Here is a 17,055-nt window from a genome sequence, read left to right as displayed (position 1 = left end):
ATATATATATATATATATATATATATCAGAGAAACAGAAGTATCATCCACAATTTAACTCTTGCTATTCAAATATACAATTGATTTCCTTTCAAAATGTTCTTAATACAAATACAGACACCAGAAAATTGCCAATTACCACTGAGCTGAGAAGGAAGGAGTCTATTTCATTACAGTACTGTTGTACTAGAAATGCATTTCATGCTTGCACTTTATAAGTTGCGTGTGCACTTTTACCCTCATCCTGAGACTATTAAGCCAAAATACCTAATGAGAAATTTAAAAAGCCTGTAAAGAAAGTAGATGAGTCTAAAAGGATTTTTGCAGCCTACACTTAAGAGGAAAAGCGGGAAGTAATAAATATATCTGGAGAACTGAACTCATAACAGCAATAAGCTTGGCCATGCATGTCGGCACAATTTTGTACATAATTGTTTCTCTGGTTGAGAAATAAAAGGAAATTATACAAGTCTTGCTGGGTCTGGCACAATTCATTGCTTGACTTTAGCACAACTGTAAAGAGAGAGAGGGAGAGATTGGCATTTGCTGTAGATTGATAATTACAATCACTATAAGAAGCCATTGATCACTATTTTGATACTGTTGATTATATCATACATCATCAATATTTAGAGCACAAAGGGAGTGAAAAAAGAGGATGATCAGTGTTGCAGCAAGCTGAAAATTGGGAAATATTCGGACATATGTTTTCTTTTCTTAGGGCCCTGCTTAGTAAGAATTTCACAATCTACTATCCCTCACATCCTATCTCCTGGCACCTACTCTTAATCATAAATTATATCATCAATTTTTTTAAAGTTCACTATGCATTTTAAAAGATACAGCAAGAGAGAGAGAGAGAGAGAGAGAGAGAGAGAGAGAGAAAGTGAGATAGAGGGGGAGAGAAAGAGAACTTTCATAGCTTGTTCACTCCACAAATGTCCACAACATTGGGGGTGGGCTAGGCCAAAGCCAGGAGGAAGGAATTCCATCTTGAGCTCTCACATGGCTGGCAGGACTCAAGAACTTGGGACATCATAGATGCTCTCCCTGGTGCATTGGTAGATTACTTATTCAAAAGAACGCAGCCAGGACACAGATAGACACTCTAATATGGCACGCCAGTATCACAGTTAGTGGCTTAACCCATTGTGCAACAACACTGGCCCCAGACTTCTAGTTTTAACATGTTTTTTACCATGTTATAAATATTAGTTTTACTAGAGGGATATATTGATCCCATACAAATTTTACAATGGGTAAGAAGGTCCAACACAGGTTTATTAGGTTCAGATATCACCCTCACCAAGAGACCAGAAAGGACAGTTGTAGAATAAGTTGCTCTGTTCCATTCTGAAGTATAATTTCTAATAATATAAAATCTATTAAAGTAATATTTATTACTATACTCATGATTTTCTGAATTTTAATTTTAGTTTAATTAGAAGCATAAAAATATAGAAATGATCAAAGTAAACCAAAAAATAGCAGAAATGATACTGACTTAAAGTCAGTTGTGTTTACAATCCAGAGTGAGTTTGCAGTGAATTATGAACAAAATGGTACAATTGTCATAGCTTCATTTTCTCATCCAGATTTTTCATTCCAGTCAAACTATGACTATGGAATTTAAATATTCTACATATTTAGTCTGTTAAATATTTTGTTCCACCAAAATATTTCAAGGCAAGTGTGATTTATAAACATTTTACCCAATTAAATAATTTCAAGTAATTTAATGATTCTAAGATTATAGGAACTAACTCCAGCAATCATCCTTATTATATAATGTATATTAATATTTTTAACAAATTAAGAATGAAAACTTTGCACTGATTACTCAGTATAAATAAGATGTGGGAAATAAAAACAGTGAAATATTCAATTCATAATTATAATAAAAATGATAATGTAAAAAGCATAATGAATATTTTGTGAAGCTAGTGTAATATATAGTTATCAATGCACTACTAAGTATACATCTTTTAACATTTCTGTCATCTTTCAATATTTGTTTTTAAGAAGATTTAGCTAGACACTAACAGGAAATAAAAATGATTAAGAGACAATCATTATACCAGAGGTAATTCTCTGAAGTACAACAAAATACACATAAAAGTTGTTTATAGGGCACATGTTGTGGCACAGTGGGTTGTGCCTGTATCCCATACCTGGGCCCCAGTGTGAGTCCTGATGCTCTGCTTCTGACCCAGCACACTGCTACTGCACATGGGAAAGTGGACGATGGCCGTAGAGCCTGTGCCCCTGCCTCCCACGTAGCAGACCAGAATATAGTTCCTGACTGTCTTGGTTTTATCTTGGCCAAGTCCTAGCTATTATAAGCATTTGAGGAGTGAACAAATGGATGGAAGTTTTCTGTTTTTCTCTCTGCCTCTTGCTGTCTCTGTCACTAGGACTTACAAATGAAAGAAAAAAAAAAACAGATAAATCTTTAAAAAAATGGTTTATAAAATGTTTTCTGTCTGGAAACAATATTATTTTTTTGAGAATTATTGTTAAAGTATTAATTAATTAATAAAGAACATAATTTCAAAAACTGAAACAACATTCAACAGAATGTTCAATGTAAAATCAAAATAATATAGTAAAGCAAATAATAAAATAAAGACGATAATATCTTCAAGATAGTAAAGTAGAGAGTATCTGCTTGCAACTCTCCAGTGTTCAAGTCCTGACATTCTTCAGGATCAGTTTAAAAAACAAATAATAGAGATACATTTTGGCACAGCAGTTAAATCCCTGCTAGGGACACCCACATCCCATATCAGAGTGCCTGGTTCAAGTGCTGGCTTTTCTACTTCTGATTCACTTTCCTGCTAATGAGCACACTGGGAAATAGTAAGTAGTGACTCAGTACTTGGAGCCTTGCCACTGGCATGGGAGACCTGGAGTGAGCTCATGATTCCTGGCTTCGGGCTGGCCCAGCCCTCACTATTGCAGTCATCTGGGAAGTGAACCCTGGAGCACTCTCTCTCATTCTCTCCCCACTTCTCTCTGCCTCTCTTTTGTTCTTACTAGTAAATGACATGAGAACAAATAAATAAATAAATATTTATAAAGAAACAATGTGAGGGAAAATAACAAAATGAGATATAGAGCAGATTTTTCCATTTAACGATGAGAACATTGAAAAAAGCAACTGTTTTTGTGTAAGGCTGAACTACAGGCTATGAGAAAAAGTTTAAGTAGAAAATAGGGGGAAAGCAGAAAAGGAAAGCATGAGAAGGAGAAATTTACGAAAGGATGAGCAGGAGGGGACTTAGAGGAGAGCCAAGCACCAAAACAGAGACACAGGGACTATTTTACTCACGAATTAAGAGAAACTCATGACTACATGCATTTGTCTGAGATCACTTGCTGGAATAAACAGCATAAATAACAAACTATTGCAGGGAGCTTCCAATAAAGAACAAATAAACACTTATGAACACAGAATTTTTTAAATATTTATTTATTGATTTGAAAAGCAGTGTTAACAGAGAGAGGGGAGAGGAATAGGGAGAGAGACAGACAGACAGATATGTTCCATAATTTGGCTCATTACCCGAGTGGCCACAATGACCAGGGTTGGGCCAGAATGAAGCCAGGAGCCAGGAACTCCACCCAGATCTCCCACGTGGGTGGCAGGTTCCCAAGCGCTTGAGTCCTCTTCAGTTGCTTCCCCAGGCACATTAGCAGGGATCTGGATCAGAAGTGGAACAGCCAGGACTTGTCTGAGTGCCTGTTTGGGATGCTGGCATTGCAGGTGGGAGCTTAATCCCCTGTGCACAATACAGGTCCCATAAACACAGGAATTTAAATGACTGAAATATGAGTTTAAATCTTGTAATTACCACTTTCTAGGTGGTAATGTGATTTATTAGCATAGCTTCATACTTTTACATTGCTAACCACTATGCTCAACCCCTGAAAATAATCACATTGTTATTGAAATTGTTGGGCCAGCGCTGCGCTCAATAGGCTAATCCTCCACCTTGCAGCACCAGCACCCCCGGTTCTAGTCCCGATCAGGGCGTCGCATTCTGTCTTGGTTGCTCCTCTTCCAGTCCAGCTCTCTGCTGTGGCCCGGGAGTGCAGTAGAGGATGGCCCAAGTCCTTGGGCCCTGCACCTGCATGGGAGACCAGGAGAAGCACTTGGCTCCAGGCTTCGGATCAGTGCGCCAGCCGCAGCGGCCATTGTGGGGTGAACCAATGATAAAGGGAGACCTTTCTCTCTGTCTCTCTCTCACACTGTCCACTCTGCCTGTCAAAAAGAAAGAAAGAAAGAAAGAAAGAAAGAAAGAAAGAAAGAAAGAAAGAAAGAAAGAAAGAAAGAAAGAAAGAAAGGAAGGAAGAAAGGAAGGAAGAAAGGAAGGAAGAAAGGAAGGAAGAAAGGAAGGAAGAAAGGAAGGAAGAAAGGAAGGAAGAAAGGAAGGAAGAAAGGAAGGAAGAAAGGAAGGAAGAAAGGAAGGAAGAAAGGAAGGAAGAAAGGAAGGAAGAAAGGAAGGAAGAAAGGAAGGAAGAAAGGAAGGAAGAAAGAAAGGAAGAAAGAAAGGAAGAAAGAAAGGAAGAAATTGTCATTTACTCGAGGGAAAGCTAGGGAAACTGTCAGAGGACCTGTGATTTAAGTATGTTGAGTTAAGAGAACAGAAACAATGGTTAAAAATTTTAAGCTCAGAGAATTTCATTAATTTTGAAGGGAGCAGTAAGAAAAATTTTAAAACGGTCTGCCAGGAACAATTACTAGTGAAGCTTTTATGCCACATACAGTTTCTTATTTAGTAAACAGTTTAATCAGAGCTGCACTTTAGGAATTTTTTTTTCTAGTGGAAAGGAATGGGATGAAAAGAAGTAAGGAGAGAAGGAAGGAATGGGAAAAATAAAAATAGAATTCATTAAAAATGAAAAATGCATTTTCATCATTAGTTAATTAGTGGTGAAATTTTATTTCAGGTATTCAGAAAAGATGGACTCATCATCCAGTTAGGTGAATTCAAAGTAAGTAAAGCTGAACCCTTGTATGGAAAAGCTAGATGCACAAGGATTACCTAACAGAAGACTCATCATTCATTACATATTACTTCAGAGGTTGGCATTAGGTTTAGCAATAAAGATACTAGCAAAGAGCCCACATCCCATGGAAGAGTTTCTTGGTTCAATTCTGAGCTCTCGCTCCAAATTCCAGCTTCCTGCCAATGCAAATTCCGGGAAAAATAGTTGAAGGCTCAAGTAACTGGATCCCTGCCACCCATGTGGGAGACCTGGCTTGAGTCCCCAAACCTTTCTATGATCAGCATTTGGGGAGTGAACCCGTGTATGGGGGATCTCTCTCTTTTTCACTTCTTTTCCCCTCCTCAAATGAATAATAAATCAACAAATAAATTCCATTATTTCCTGATTACTGAGTATTGCTAGATATAAGAATACAAAGAAAGACACAAACCTATTTAATGAATCTGTCGCTTTAACCTCTTCACAAAATAATTAAATTCATGAAGACATTTTTTTAAATTTGTTAAGGACCCTGGAGGTATAACCCATATATTAAGCATGATGAGATGCTAATACTCTTTTGAAAGTCTGAAATTTAGTATAAAACATATATTAAAAGCTGTCAATTTTCCAGGTGGAAATAATATAGCTTTTAAACAGTTCATAACAAGTACAATATACTGACTGCCTATAATGATGCAGCTGCCAAAAATAAAATTTTAAAAACCTAACAGCTATATAGAAAATAATTTTTCAGTGTTTTGCACAGGAAAAAATGGAACCAAATCTTAGTGAAGCAGTGCAAACATTTTGCTCTTTTCAGAGAGGGAGAATAAAATGGATTAGTCATGATAACATCACTTTATGGTAAGTAACGTTCCCGGAATTCTAAAACACCTACTCTTCTGTGTGGTTCTCTGCGTTCAGCTGAAGTGCAGTCCACAGTTCCGAGTGTTGTGCTTTCATAGGAGCATTGCCTGCTTGGAAGCCTTCCAAACACTTGCAAGGAGGACAGAGAGAGAAAATGAGACCCTCCTCACAGAGTTCTGAAGGAGCAAGTTCCTCTTGGCAACAAAACCTGAGGAAAAACGCAACTTTCCAAATGTGTTAAAGTCTTCCAGGACAATGAGAGCTTACATCTTTTATCTGGGGCTTTCCAGTGTAGACTTACTGGAAAACATGCATGTGTGTGTCGTTGAAATCTGTATAATAATTAGAACTGCCACATGAAGATAACTTCACGAGGTCACCCTCCCAGTGAGCCTGTTAAGATCTTCATCACGGCGTTGTTAAATGGATAATGAATGACAATTTTGGAGACTATCAAAGCACTAGAGGATGGATTAGTGCAGAGGAGGGTTCACTTCCCCATCCTCTCTGTAAACCTACACTTCTATAAAAGTGGTATGCTTTTGACATCAACACAGTTAATTGAAATTAACATTATTTTGCCTCATAATCCAATTCTTTGTCTTGCTTAATGTATGAAGCTCATCTTTTGGACATAAATATAAAAAGTATCACTGGCCTCTCACAAGTTCTTAAAGAAATTAAGTATTGATTAGGAATGCAGATATTTGCCACTTACTTTATCATCTCTTGAAAAACTTAAATAGAGTAAAGCATAAACTCTATTAATTGAGTAGTGGCAAGCCAGGCAAATTAATTATTAACATCACCTACAGACCAAAGGAGAAAACACCCTGGGTTCAGGTTAAAGTCAGAGACAGGATAAAACAGAAATATCTTCCTGTAACCTGGTCCAACAGGCATGGAGGTCCTCTGTTGATTATATCCAGACAAGGTGAAATGTCTCATCTGTGAAAACAGTGCTTACCAGCAGGCTGGCAACTTCAGCCAAGGGAAGGAGACTGCAGGACTCTTAACTTCTCTCCCTGAAACAGGAGAGCCCTGAAGAAGCACACCTGCTCACACTGTCTTGCTTCTGAAACACTGGCGAGGGGCCACATGTGGACAGCAAGTTCTCTTTTTATATTTCTGCTACACGTGCACTGATCAGTTACACATAGTATTTGTTTGTGTGTTGAAACTCAGCCTATGGATTTTCCTATGTTTGTGTCCCACTAATTTGTTGTATTCCTTAATTGACATTTTGCCTTGAGAGTACAAGGACATTTCTCTCTTAAACTTTCCTCTTTGTCAGAGATAAACAAGGCTTAATTTGGAATTTAAATGATCTGAAAACTGTATTTTATTGTTAAAAGTAAATTGGGGCCAGTGCTGTGGCATAGTGGGTTAAAGTCGGCCTGCAGTGCTGGCATCCTGTATGGATGTTGGTTCAAGTCCTAGCTGTTCCATTTCCAATCCAGCTCCCTGCTAATGTCCCTAGGAAAGCAGTGGAGAATGTCCCACGTGCTTGAGACCCTGAACCCACGTGAGAGATCCAGATGAAACTCCTGGCTCCTGGTTTCAGACCAGCTCAGCTCAGGCCGTTGTGGCATTTGGGGAGTGAACCAGCAGGTGGAAGACCTCTCTCTCTCTCTCTCTCTCTCTCTCTCTCGACTCTACCTCTGTCTGTAACTCTTTAAAATAAATAAAATAAATCTTTTTAAAAAGTAATTTGAATAGTATTTCCAAAATATGTTACCAGCCACTGAATTTTGTGAGTAGTGTGATGTCCTAGATGGTTTACTTTCCAACTCCCAATCATGTTGAACATAAACCTTTTTAAAGTTCCTACATATTTTGATTAGAAATATATTTCCAACTTAGTATGTTAAAGCTCGAAATTGAGAATGAAAACCATATGAAAAATAATATCAAAATCTATGAAGCACAAATACTTTGGATCCAGGCAGGATTTGAGTGTGTGTATGTGCATTGCAACTGCACATTGGTTCTCAGACCATATGAGAAAGTAAACCTGTTCAACAATGTGGTTAACAATATTAACACAAATCCTCAGTCAGAATGCACAATATTTTGACCAGTTTTTAATTTTTTGCAAATTGTTATTTTATCACTCAGTAATATGCCACATTAACTTTCTTTACTCCAAACTCTTTCTCATGACTGCATACTATTTTATTGTGTAGTCAACTCATAATTTATTTTATCCCTCTCTATTAGTAGGGATTTTTCTTGATGGAATAATGCAATGAGTATCCTCACATAGGTGCCCTTAACATTGCTGCTCATATTTAATTTACAAAATAAACTAAACAAATTGAATGTGACCCCAGTCCTCACAATTCCATATAGTGAGTGGGCTTCTAAACTTATCTGATAGACATAGGATCTAATACTCACATACTATTTCCTCTTCACATACATGAATAAATGAGGAGCAATGTAATCAACTGATTTTTCAATAGTACATATTCATTTGTATATTAATTTTTTTCTCTTTAGTACACATGGTATAATTCGAAGGGACATTACTAGTTCCATTGTAACAACTTTAAGCATTTTTTATGGTGTGCTATTGTTATATATATAGTACATATGTACAAGGCAGTCTGATGGGTTTATAATAATCAAAACTGTTAGCTTTGTCTCTGGTAAAAAGTGATATTGTTGGACAGAATCATAAATGGTTGGTCAGCTTCCAAAAATCTGGATTAGTATCCAAAGTGAAAAATTTTAAAGAATTTTCCAGAAAAATATTCCATATATTATTTCCTAAGAGATCTTTATTATGGCTAAGTTTTGACTTTTTGTTTTTTGATTTTTTGTCTTGTTTTGCTTTATCTTTTCTCATTATAAGCTAAGCAGAGCAAGGTAGGTTGTTCAAATATTTTGTATAGAAATGGATATGATTCTAAATTTCTTGAAATTGGTATAGAAAAATATGATAGGACAGATATATGAAAAAGAAGATAAGGATAAAGATATGATCTAAGAGATAAAGAAAAAATATTGGAACAATCAATTTGCACACATCTTCTGAATGACACAATCTTTTAGGTGGTTTGGTTTTAGCCTTCCAAGACCAATAGTAGCATAGCTTTTCTTACATATTCATTTCTTTGCTATAGGCTAAAGAATCTAAGAGGATCTTTAGTGCCTCTATATGTTAAAATATACAGTAAGCAAGTGTCATCACCTCTGTCAGAAGTCTATGACTGTTCATGTGAATTTTGTTTTTTTAACAGTGCCAACTGAATATTGGTATAGGACAATTATTATGGATTTTACATCTCTGTATGTCTTCTGAGCAGAGGAACTCTTCCATATCATATTTTCAGAGATGTCTGTGTAGTAAAAAGCCTTGGGAGAACAGAAGTCGTCTACTGCACAAGCAAAGGGAAGCCATACTTAACTTTCCTATCTTTTTATGTGACTTCTTGCATTTGTAGTTGGCAGCCCTTGTCCTGTTATTTTGTGGAAATTCAGGATGACAGAACTTCTACAAGAAGATGCTGCTACTGTCTGACTGCTATTGTCTGGGTGTTAAATTGCCACATCCTTGACATTAGTGTCTCATGTTTTTTTCAGGTATACATGAAACTTTAGTGTACTTCCTTGTTAGCTTGAGAATATGACACATTTTCAAATATTTCAGTGTTTGAAATACATTAAAATTTTTATTTATAAACAATAATAATAAGTAGGGCATGCACACACAAAGTTATTTTTTTTCTTTTTTCAAATATCTTTCTATGTAGCATTTCCTTGTAGAATTGCTATACCAAATCTCAAGATAAAATAGGATTGAGCTTATCTTTAACTGAATTGTTACATAGATACTTTAACCATATCACTGTGATAACAATTATCATTGAATATAAAAGGAATCATTGAAAGTCTTACAATATCATCTAGTGTTTTGAACAATTTAATGCTTTAAATACTGCTAACTAAAACATTGCAAACATTTATATATATACTCTGTGCTTCAAAATATATTACATGCAGTTTTATTTTATCTTATCATGAATTTTTCTACCTACAAAAGCAGATTGAGTGGTAGGGTAGAAGAGTGATGGAAAGTAACCAAATCTATTTGTGTTTTCTAATACATGTACAAGAAAATATTGGTGGACAAATAAATGGGGCACATCCAAACTAATAGCCTGAGAATTCATTTAAGGGAGTATTTCCACCCCAGTAGTTACTACCATAAGAAACCAACTTTTCAGAAGCAGTAATGGGAAAAACGCAAGGTTCAAATGAAAACATATTTATATTATCTCTGAATGATTAATTTTATAGTTTCTTTATTCTCATTATGGTTTTAAAAACCATTACTACATACCAAAACTGTACTTAACTATCAGTCTGTAAATATATATATATATATATATATATATATAAAATATATAGATAGATAGATAGATATGAGAGGACTCCTGAAGAGTACATTACATATTTAGTATACTGTCATCTTAAAATGCCTCTTGGTTCAGCTTTCATTAAGGTTTTAATGTCTTAGAATATTTGGCCCACTATAAAGTAATTATTTTTTTCACTTGTTTGATTCAAATGGTACTCATGGGCAGCCAAACTCTTCAGGGCTATTAGTTCTGAGTTACAGTAAGGATAAATAGGAACTCTCTGCAAGTGAAATCATTCTGTAATTTTTACTAATCTTTCATATCCTAATGTTTCATAGTACCAAAATAAAATCATCTGGGTCTCAATGTATCATCGATGCTTTTTTAAAAGAATATTTATTCAAAAGGAAGAGTGAGCAAGAGTGAGCGAGAGAGAGAGAGAGAGAGAGAGATTTTTCCATCTGCTGGTTCAATACCCAAAAGACTACAATGGCTGGGGCTGGCCCAGGCAAAAGCCAACTGCCAAGAATTTCATCCTGGTCTCTCAAAAGTGTGTCAGGGGCACAATGACCTGGACCAACCTCTCATGATTTCCCAGGTATGTTAACAGGGAGCTAGATAAGTAGCGATGCAGGGAGTGCTACAATCAGCACTTGATTATGGGATACTGGCATTGCAAGCAGTGGTTTAATCCACTGTGCCTACCCTCATAGATGCTTTTAATAAGTTGTTTCTTTTCTTCTTAAATTTGGTGAAAAATTACCTCATTTTAAGATGTTCTTAATTTGTGTTCCCAACACAGTATTGTCATTAGAGTTTCTCTCTAATGTGTGTGTGTATTTCTCAAGAACATACATTATAATGTCCATCAATCTAAATGACACTGCTTACCATTACATGATGTATTTATTTGTCTAATAAAATACCATACAATATAATGGTGTAAGAGTTAGTTAACATGAAATAATTACTGCCTCTCTGCAGATGCTTCATACCTTTTGGAGTATCAATTTCTAACACTGGTGTTACTAAATACCACAAACTGAATTACTTAAACAACAGAAATTTTTATCACTTCACAGTTATGTTAGTCAGAATTCCAAAATCAGAATGTCTCAAGATTGCTTCCTTGTGAGCTCTGTATGGGAAAACTGACCCTGGGCTTATGGATGGCTGCATTCTTCCCATGTCTCTTCACCTATTTTTTCTTTTCTGTCTCTGTAGCCCATTTTCCCATTTTCTTAAAGATAGATATTAATCAATTATGCCATGCCTTAATGAATCACTTTAACTTGATTATTTCTGGAGTATTTGAGGTTAGGAATTCTACATATCAATTGGGGGGGGGGAGACAAAACTATACTTGTAACAACTGGCTGTGTCACTTAAACTTAATTCAGCCACTGTGGAAAACAGAGTGGAGATTACTTAGAAGATCATAGACTTGGTATGTGATCCCGAGATCCCACACCTGGGTATACACCCAAAAGATTTCAATACAATTTATCAAAAAGAAACCTTCACCACCATGTTTATAACAGCACTGCTCACAATAGCCAAAATTTGGAATCAAATAAGGTGTCCATCCTTGGAAGAATGGATAAAGAAAATATGCTCTATATACATAATGGAATATTATTCAGCTATATAAAAGAAATTCTAACATTTGCAGCAAAATGGACCCAACTGGAGGCCATCATGTTGAATGAAATAAGCTGGATCCAGGAAGACAAATATTGCATGTTCTACCTTATATGCGAGAGCTAAAGTTAAAAAAAAAAAAGAAGTCTGTATGTACCAATATTGCTGCAAATACAGTTTTGTAAAATTTTGTTTCATACTTTTGTAAAACCAATGGTTAAAAATGTTGTAATACTATAGTCCTAATGACCTGTGGTTGCTTTAAAATATATTGTATATAGATGAAATGGCGAAATGGTCATTTTCCCATTCAATGATTGCGTATAGCTGTTGTCTATATTCCCACTAAACCAGGGTCTTTTTGCTTTTCTCTTGTTATACTTCCGATTCTATTAAGTTTTAAGCCTCATGCTATTATGTAAATTTAAAATATACTATCTTTAAAAAGAGAGAAAGAAGGAAGGGGAGTGTGAAGGAAAAGGGGGAGAGACAAAGAGAGGGAACAGGGGAATAGCATTGTGTTCTTAGAATTGTACCCACAAATCACATTGAATCAGTTAAAAACTAATTAAAGATTAAAATTACAAAAGAGGCAAAGATAGTATAAAGTTTATTACAAGCTGGTACACATTATTGTTAAACTAAATTACATAATTTTACTAATATGCAAACCAACATATTCACATAGTGAAATAGTTTTTAGAAACATCAGTTGTCACCGATCAGGGAAAACAAATGGTATTTTTCTCTTTGGGACTGGCTTAATTCACTCAGCATGATGTTTTCCAGATTGCTCCATCTTGTTGCAAATGACTGGGTTTCGTTGTTTCTTACTGCTGTATAGTATTCTATGGAGTACATGTCCCATAATTTCTTTATCCAGTCTACTGTTGATGGGCATTTGGGTTGGTTCCAGGTCTTAGCTATTGTGAATTGAGCTGCAATAAACATTAATGTGCAGATGGCTTTTTTATTTGCCAGATTAATTTCCCTGATCGGTGACAACTGAGCGCCAAAGGGGAAACCTGTTAAGTGAAATGGACACTATAAGCAACAATGAACTGATCAGCTCCTGTCCTGACTTTAGATGTACAATGTAATACTTTATCCTTTTTAGTATTTGTTGTTGTTGTTGTTGTTCTAGTACTATTGGTTGAACTCAGTAATTAACACACAATTATTCTTAGGTGTTTAAATTTTAACTGAAAAGTGATCCCTGTTAAATCTAAGAGTGGAAAAAGAGAGGGAGGAGATGAACAATTTGGAACATGCTCAATCGGACTGGCCGCAAATGGTGGAGTTAGAAATGTGCCAGGGGATTCCAACACAATCCCATCAAGATGGCATGTACCAATGCCATCTCACTAGTCCAAGTGATCAATTTCAGCTCACAATTGATAGCTCTGATAGGTCTAAGAGTCAAAGAGATCACACAAACAAGACAAGTATCTGCTAATACTAACTGATAGAATCAAAAAGGGAGAGAAAGATCCAACATGGGAAGTGGGATACACAGCAGACTCATAGAATGGCAGATGTCCTAAACAACACTCTGGCCTCAGAATCAGCCCTCAAGGCATTCAGATCTGGCTGAAGAGCCCATGAGAGTATAGCAGGTATGGAAAGCCAAGATATCATGGAAAAAAAAAAAAAGACCTAAATGAATGATCTCTGTGAGTGAGATCCCAGTGGAAAGAACGGGGCCATCAAAGAAGGAGGTACCCTTCTCGGAAGGGAGGAGAGAACTTCCACTTTGACTATGACCCTATCGGAATAAGATCAAAGTCAGCGAACTCTAAAGGCTTCCATAGCCCTGGCAACTCATGACTAGAGCCTAGGGAGATTACTGACGCCATGAACAGGAGTGTCAAATTATTAAATCAGCAACAGGAGTCACTGTGTACTTACATCCCATGTGGGATCTGTCCCTAATGTGTCGTCTAAAGCGAAGTGATGCTATAACTAGTACTGAAACAGTATTTTTATACTTTGCGTTTCTGGGCACAAACTGATGAGGTCTTTACTAATTATATATTGAAGTGATCTTCTGTATATAAAGAGAATTGGAAATGAAAAAAAAAAAACAACCTGGTGTTAAAATGGAAATGGCATAGAAAATTAATTAATTTGAAAAAAAATTATGTAGGTTCTCTGTCTTTAATGTGCTGTACATTGCTATTTAATGCTATAATTAGTAATCCAATGGTAGTTTTTTTTCAATTTATGTTGCTATATGGGCAAAATGTTGAAATCTTTACCTAATATATACTAAACTGATCTTCTGTAAAAAAAAAAAAAAAAAAAAAAGAAACATCAGTTGACCATAATTTGAAATGCCTAACTTGGTATAATATGACACGAGGTGTTTTAAATTTCTTTCATGTAAAAAATAAAATCCACGACTAAATAGTTTCTCTAGCGAATTTTATCAAACATGTGAAGAACTGAAACCAATCATCCTCAAAGTCTTTCAAAAAATAGAAGAGCAAACACTTCAGTATTCATTCTACGGGGCCAGCATTGTGCTGATACCTAAGCTGGAAAGACACAACAAGGCTATAGGAGCATTTATTCCATCAAGTGGTCAAGGCACCCACATCCCACATCAGGATACCTGAGTTGTGCACCAGCTCTATTCCTGACACCAAATTCCTGATAACGCAGAACATGGCAAGCAGCAGGTAATGTCTCAGGTAACTGGGTTCCTGTCACTACATATGAGACCAGGTTTGAGTTCCAGGCTATCGACTTGTTTTGCATCTTGGGAGTGAACCAATAGACCAATAGCCCTCTCTTTCTTTCTGCCTCACTCTCTGTCTCCATGACTCTCTAAACATATATAAATAAATGTTGATTTAAAAAAAGAAAGCTACAGACAAGTATCCTGATGAATATCGATGCAATAATTCTCAACAAAATATTAGGAATTGGCTGGCGCCGTGACTCAATAGGCTAATCCTCAGCCTCTGGCGCCGGCACCCTGGGTTCTAGTCCTGGTCGGGGTGCCTGATTCTGTCCCGGTTGCTCCTCTTCCAGTGCAGCTCTCTGCTGTGGCCCTGGAGTGCAGTAGAGGATGACCCATGTACTTGGGCTCTGCACCCAGGAGAAGCACCTGGATCCTGGCTTTGGATCAGCGTGGTACGCCAGCCTCAGCACGCCGGCCGAAGCGGCCACTGCGGGGTGAACCAACGGAAAAGGAAGACTTTTCTCTCTGTCTCTCTCTCTCACTGTCCACTCTGCCTGTCAAAAAAAATAAAAAAAAATTAAAAAAATATTAGGAATTGAATTCACAATTCAATCCCTTGGTATATATATCCATTAATGGATATATATACCAAGGGAGGGTTATTCCTGGAATGCAAGTCTAGATCAATATGTGAAACCAATAAATGTAATTCACAGTACAAACAGAAAGATAAAAACACAAAAGAGAACAAAATAAATGATCATCTTAATTCATGCAGATTAAATCTTTGACAAAATGAAGTTTTTTTTTTCATTGCAAAGTCATGTAATATGCTACAAGTAGAAATAAAATACCTCAACTAAAATGATGATATTTTTAAAGATCATAGTTGATGTCATTCTCAAAGATGACAAAATGAAATATTTTACTCTAAAATTAGGAAAAAGACAATGATGATTGATTTTGTTACTTTTATTTCACATAAAATGAGGAGTTCTAGGAAAAGAAATTCAAAAAAATGTCCAAATTGTTAGAAAGAAGTAAAATTATACCTCCACTTATGTGATCTTACATTTAGAAAGCCAAAAAATATTACACAGGTAAGCACAAGGCTATTATTCCTACTGAACAGATTTTTTACTATGGACAAAATAAAAATTAAATGTAGCATATAACTTTATTTATAAGGTCAAATATAATGAAATGTTTGGGAGTTAATCAAAGAAGTTAAAAACTTTATATAGGGGATCGGCACTGTGGCACAGTGGGTTAACGCCCTGTCCTGAAGCACCGGCATCCCATATGGGTGCCAGTTCGAGTCCCTGCTGCTCCTCTTCCAATCCAGCTCTCTGCTATGGCCTGGGATAGCTATAGAAGATGGCCCAAGTCCTTAGACCCCTGCACCCACATGGGAGACCCAGTAGAAGCTCCTGGATCCTGGCTTCAGATCAGCGTAGCTCCAGCCATTCAGCCATATGAGGAGTGAATCAGCAGATGGAAGACCTCTCTCTCTGTCTCTACCTCACTCTCTAACTCTGTATTTCAAATAAATAAAATAAATTGTTTTTAAAAAAATTATACAATGAAAAGCACAAAACACTGTTTACAGAAATTAATTTTTTTAAGAATGGCTAGCTATCTCTGTTAAGTAGATACAATATTTTATATTAAGAAATCAATATTATAAAAAGGATAAAAAGATTCAATGTTATCCCCTTCAAAATCCCAGTGATGATTTGGGTAGATGTAAGAAACTTGAAAGGATTGGAAGGGACACAATAGCCAAAACAGTCCTGAAAAAAAAAAAAACAAATTTGGAGAACTCATCACTGTTTTAAACACTTACTGCAAAATTAGAATAAAAGGTGGCATGATATTGACGTGAAAGAGATATACCACCAATGTTATAGAGTAGGAATCACAGAAACAAAATGCTTTCTTATATGGCCAAGTCATATTTGACAGTAACATCAAGATCATTCAATGGGGAAAGGACAGTTTTCAACAAATGTTGATGGCAAAAATAGAAATCAACATGCAAAAAATGAAATTGTCCATTTGTTGAACATGATTTATAAAAGTTAACTCAAAATTGATCAAAGACTAAACTTGAGGATCCATGTTTGGTCTAACAGTTAAGACGATATTTGGGATCCCCTGTCCCATATTGGAGCACCTGGGATCAAGTTTCAGCTCTGCTGCTGATTCCAGATGTCTGTTGATCCCCACCCAGAGAGGTGGCAGTGATGGCTCAGGTAGTTGGCCTGCTAGCAACCACATACTTACTTCTACCATAAAAAGTTTTAGCAAAATTAATATTTTAATGTAGGGGATGATACTGTGGTGCAATGGGTTCAAGCCCCAGCCTGAAGTGCTGGTGTCCCACAAGGGCGCCAGTTTACATTCCAGCTATTCCACTTCTGATCCAGCTCCCTGCTAATGCACCTGGGAAAGCAAAAGATGACCTAAGTACTCGGGCTCCTGCACCCATCTGGGAGAC

Source organism: Lepus europaeus, chromosome 6 (assembly GCF_033115175.1).
Source record: "Lepus europaeus isolate LE1 chromosome 6, mLepTim1.pri, whole genome shotgun sequence".
NCBI classification, from domain to species: Eukaryota; Metazoa; Chordata; class Mammalia; order Lagomorpha; family Leporidae; genus Lepus; species Lepus europaeus.
Note: the sequence above shows the minus strand (reverse complement) of the source record.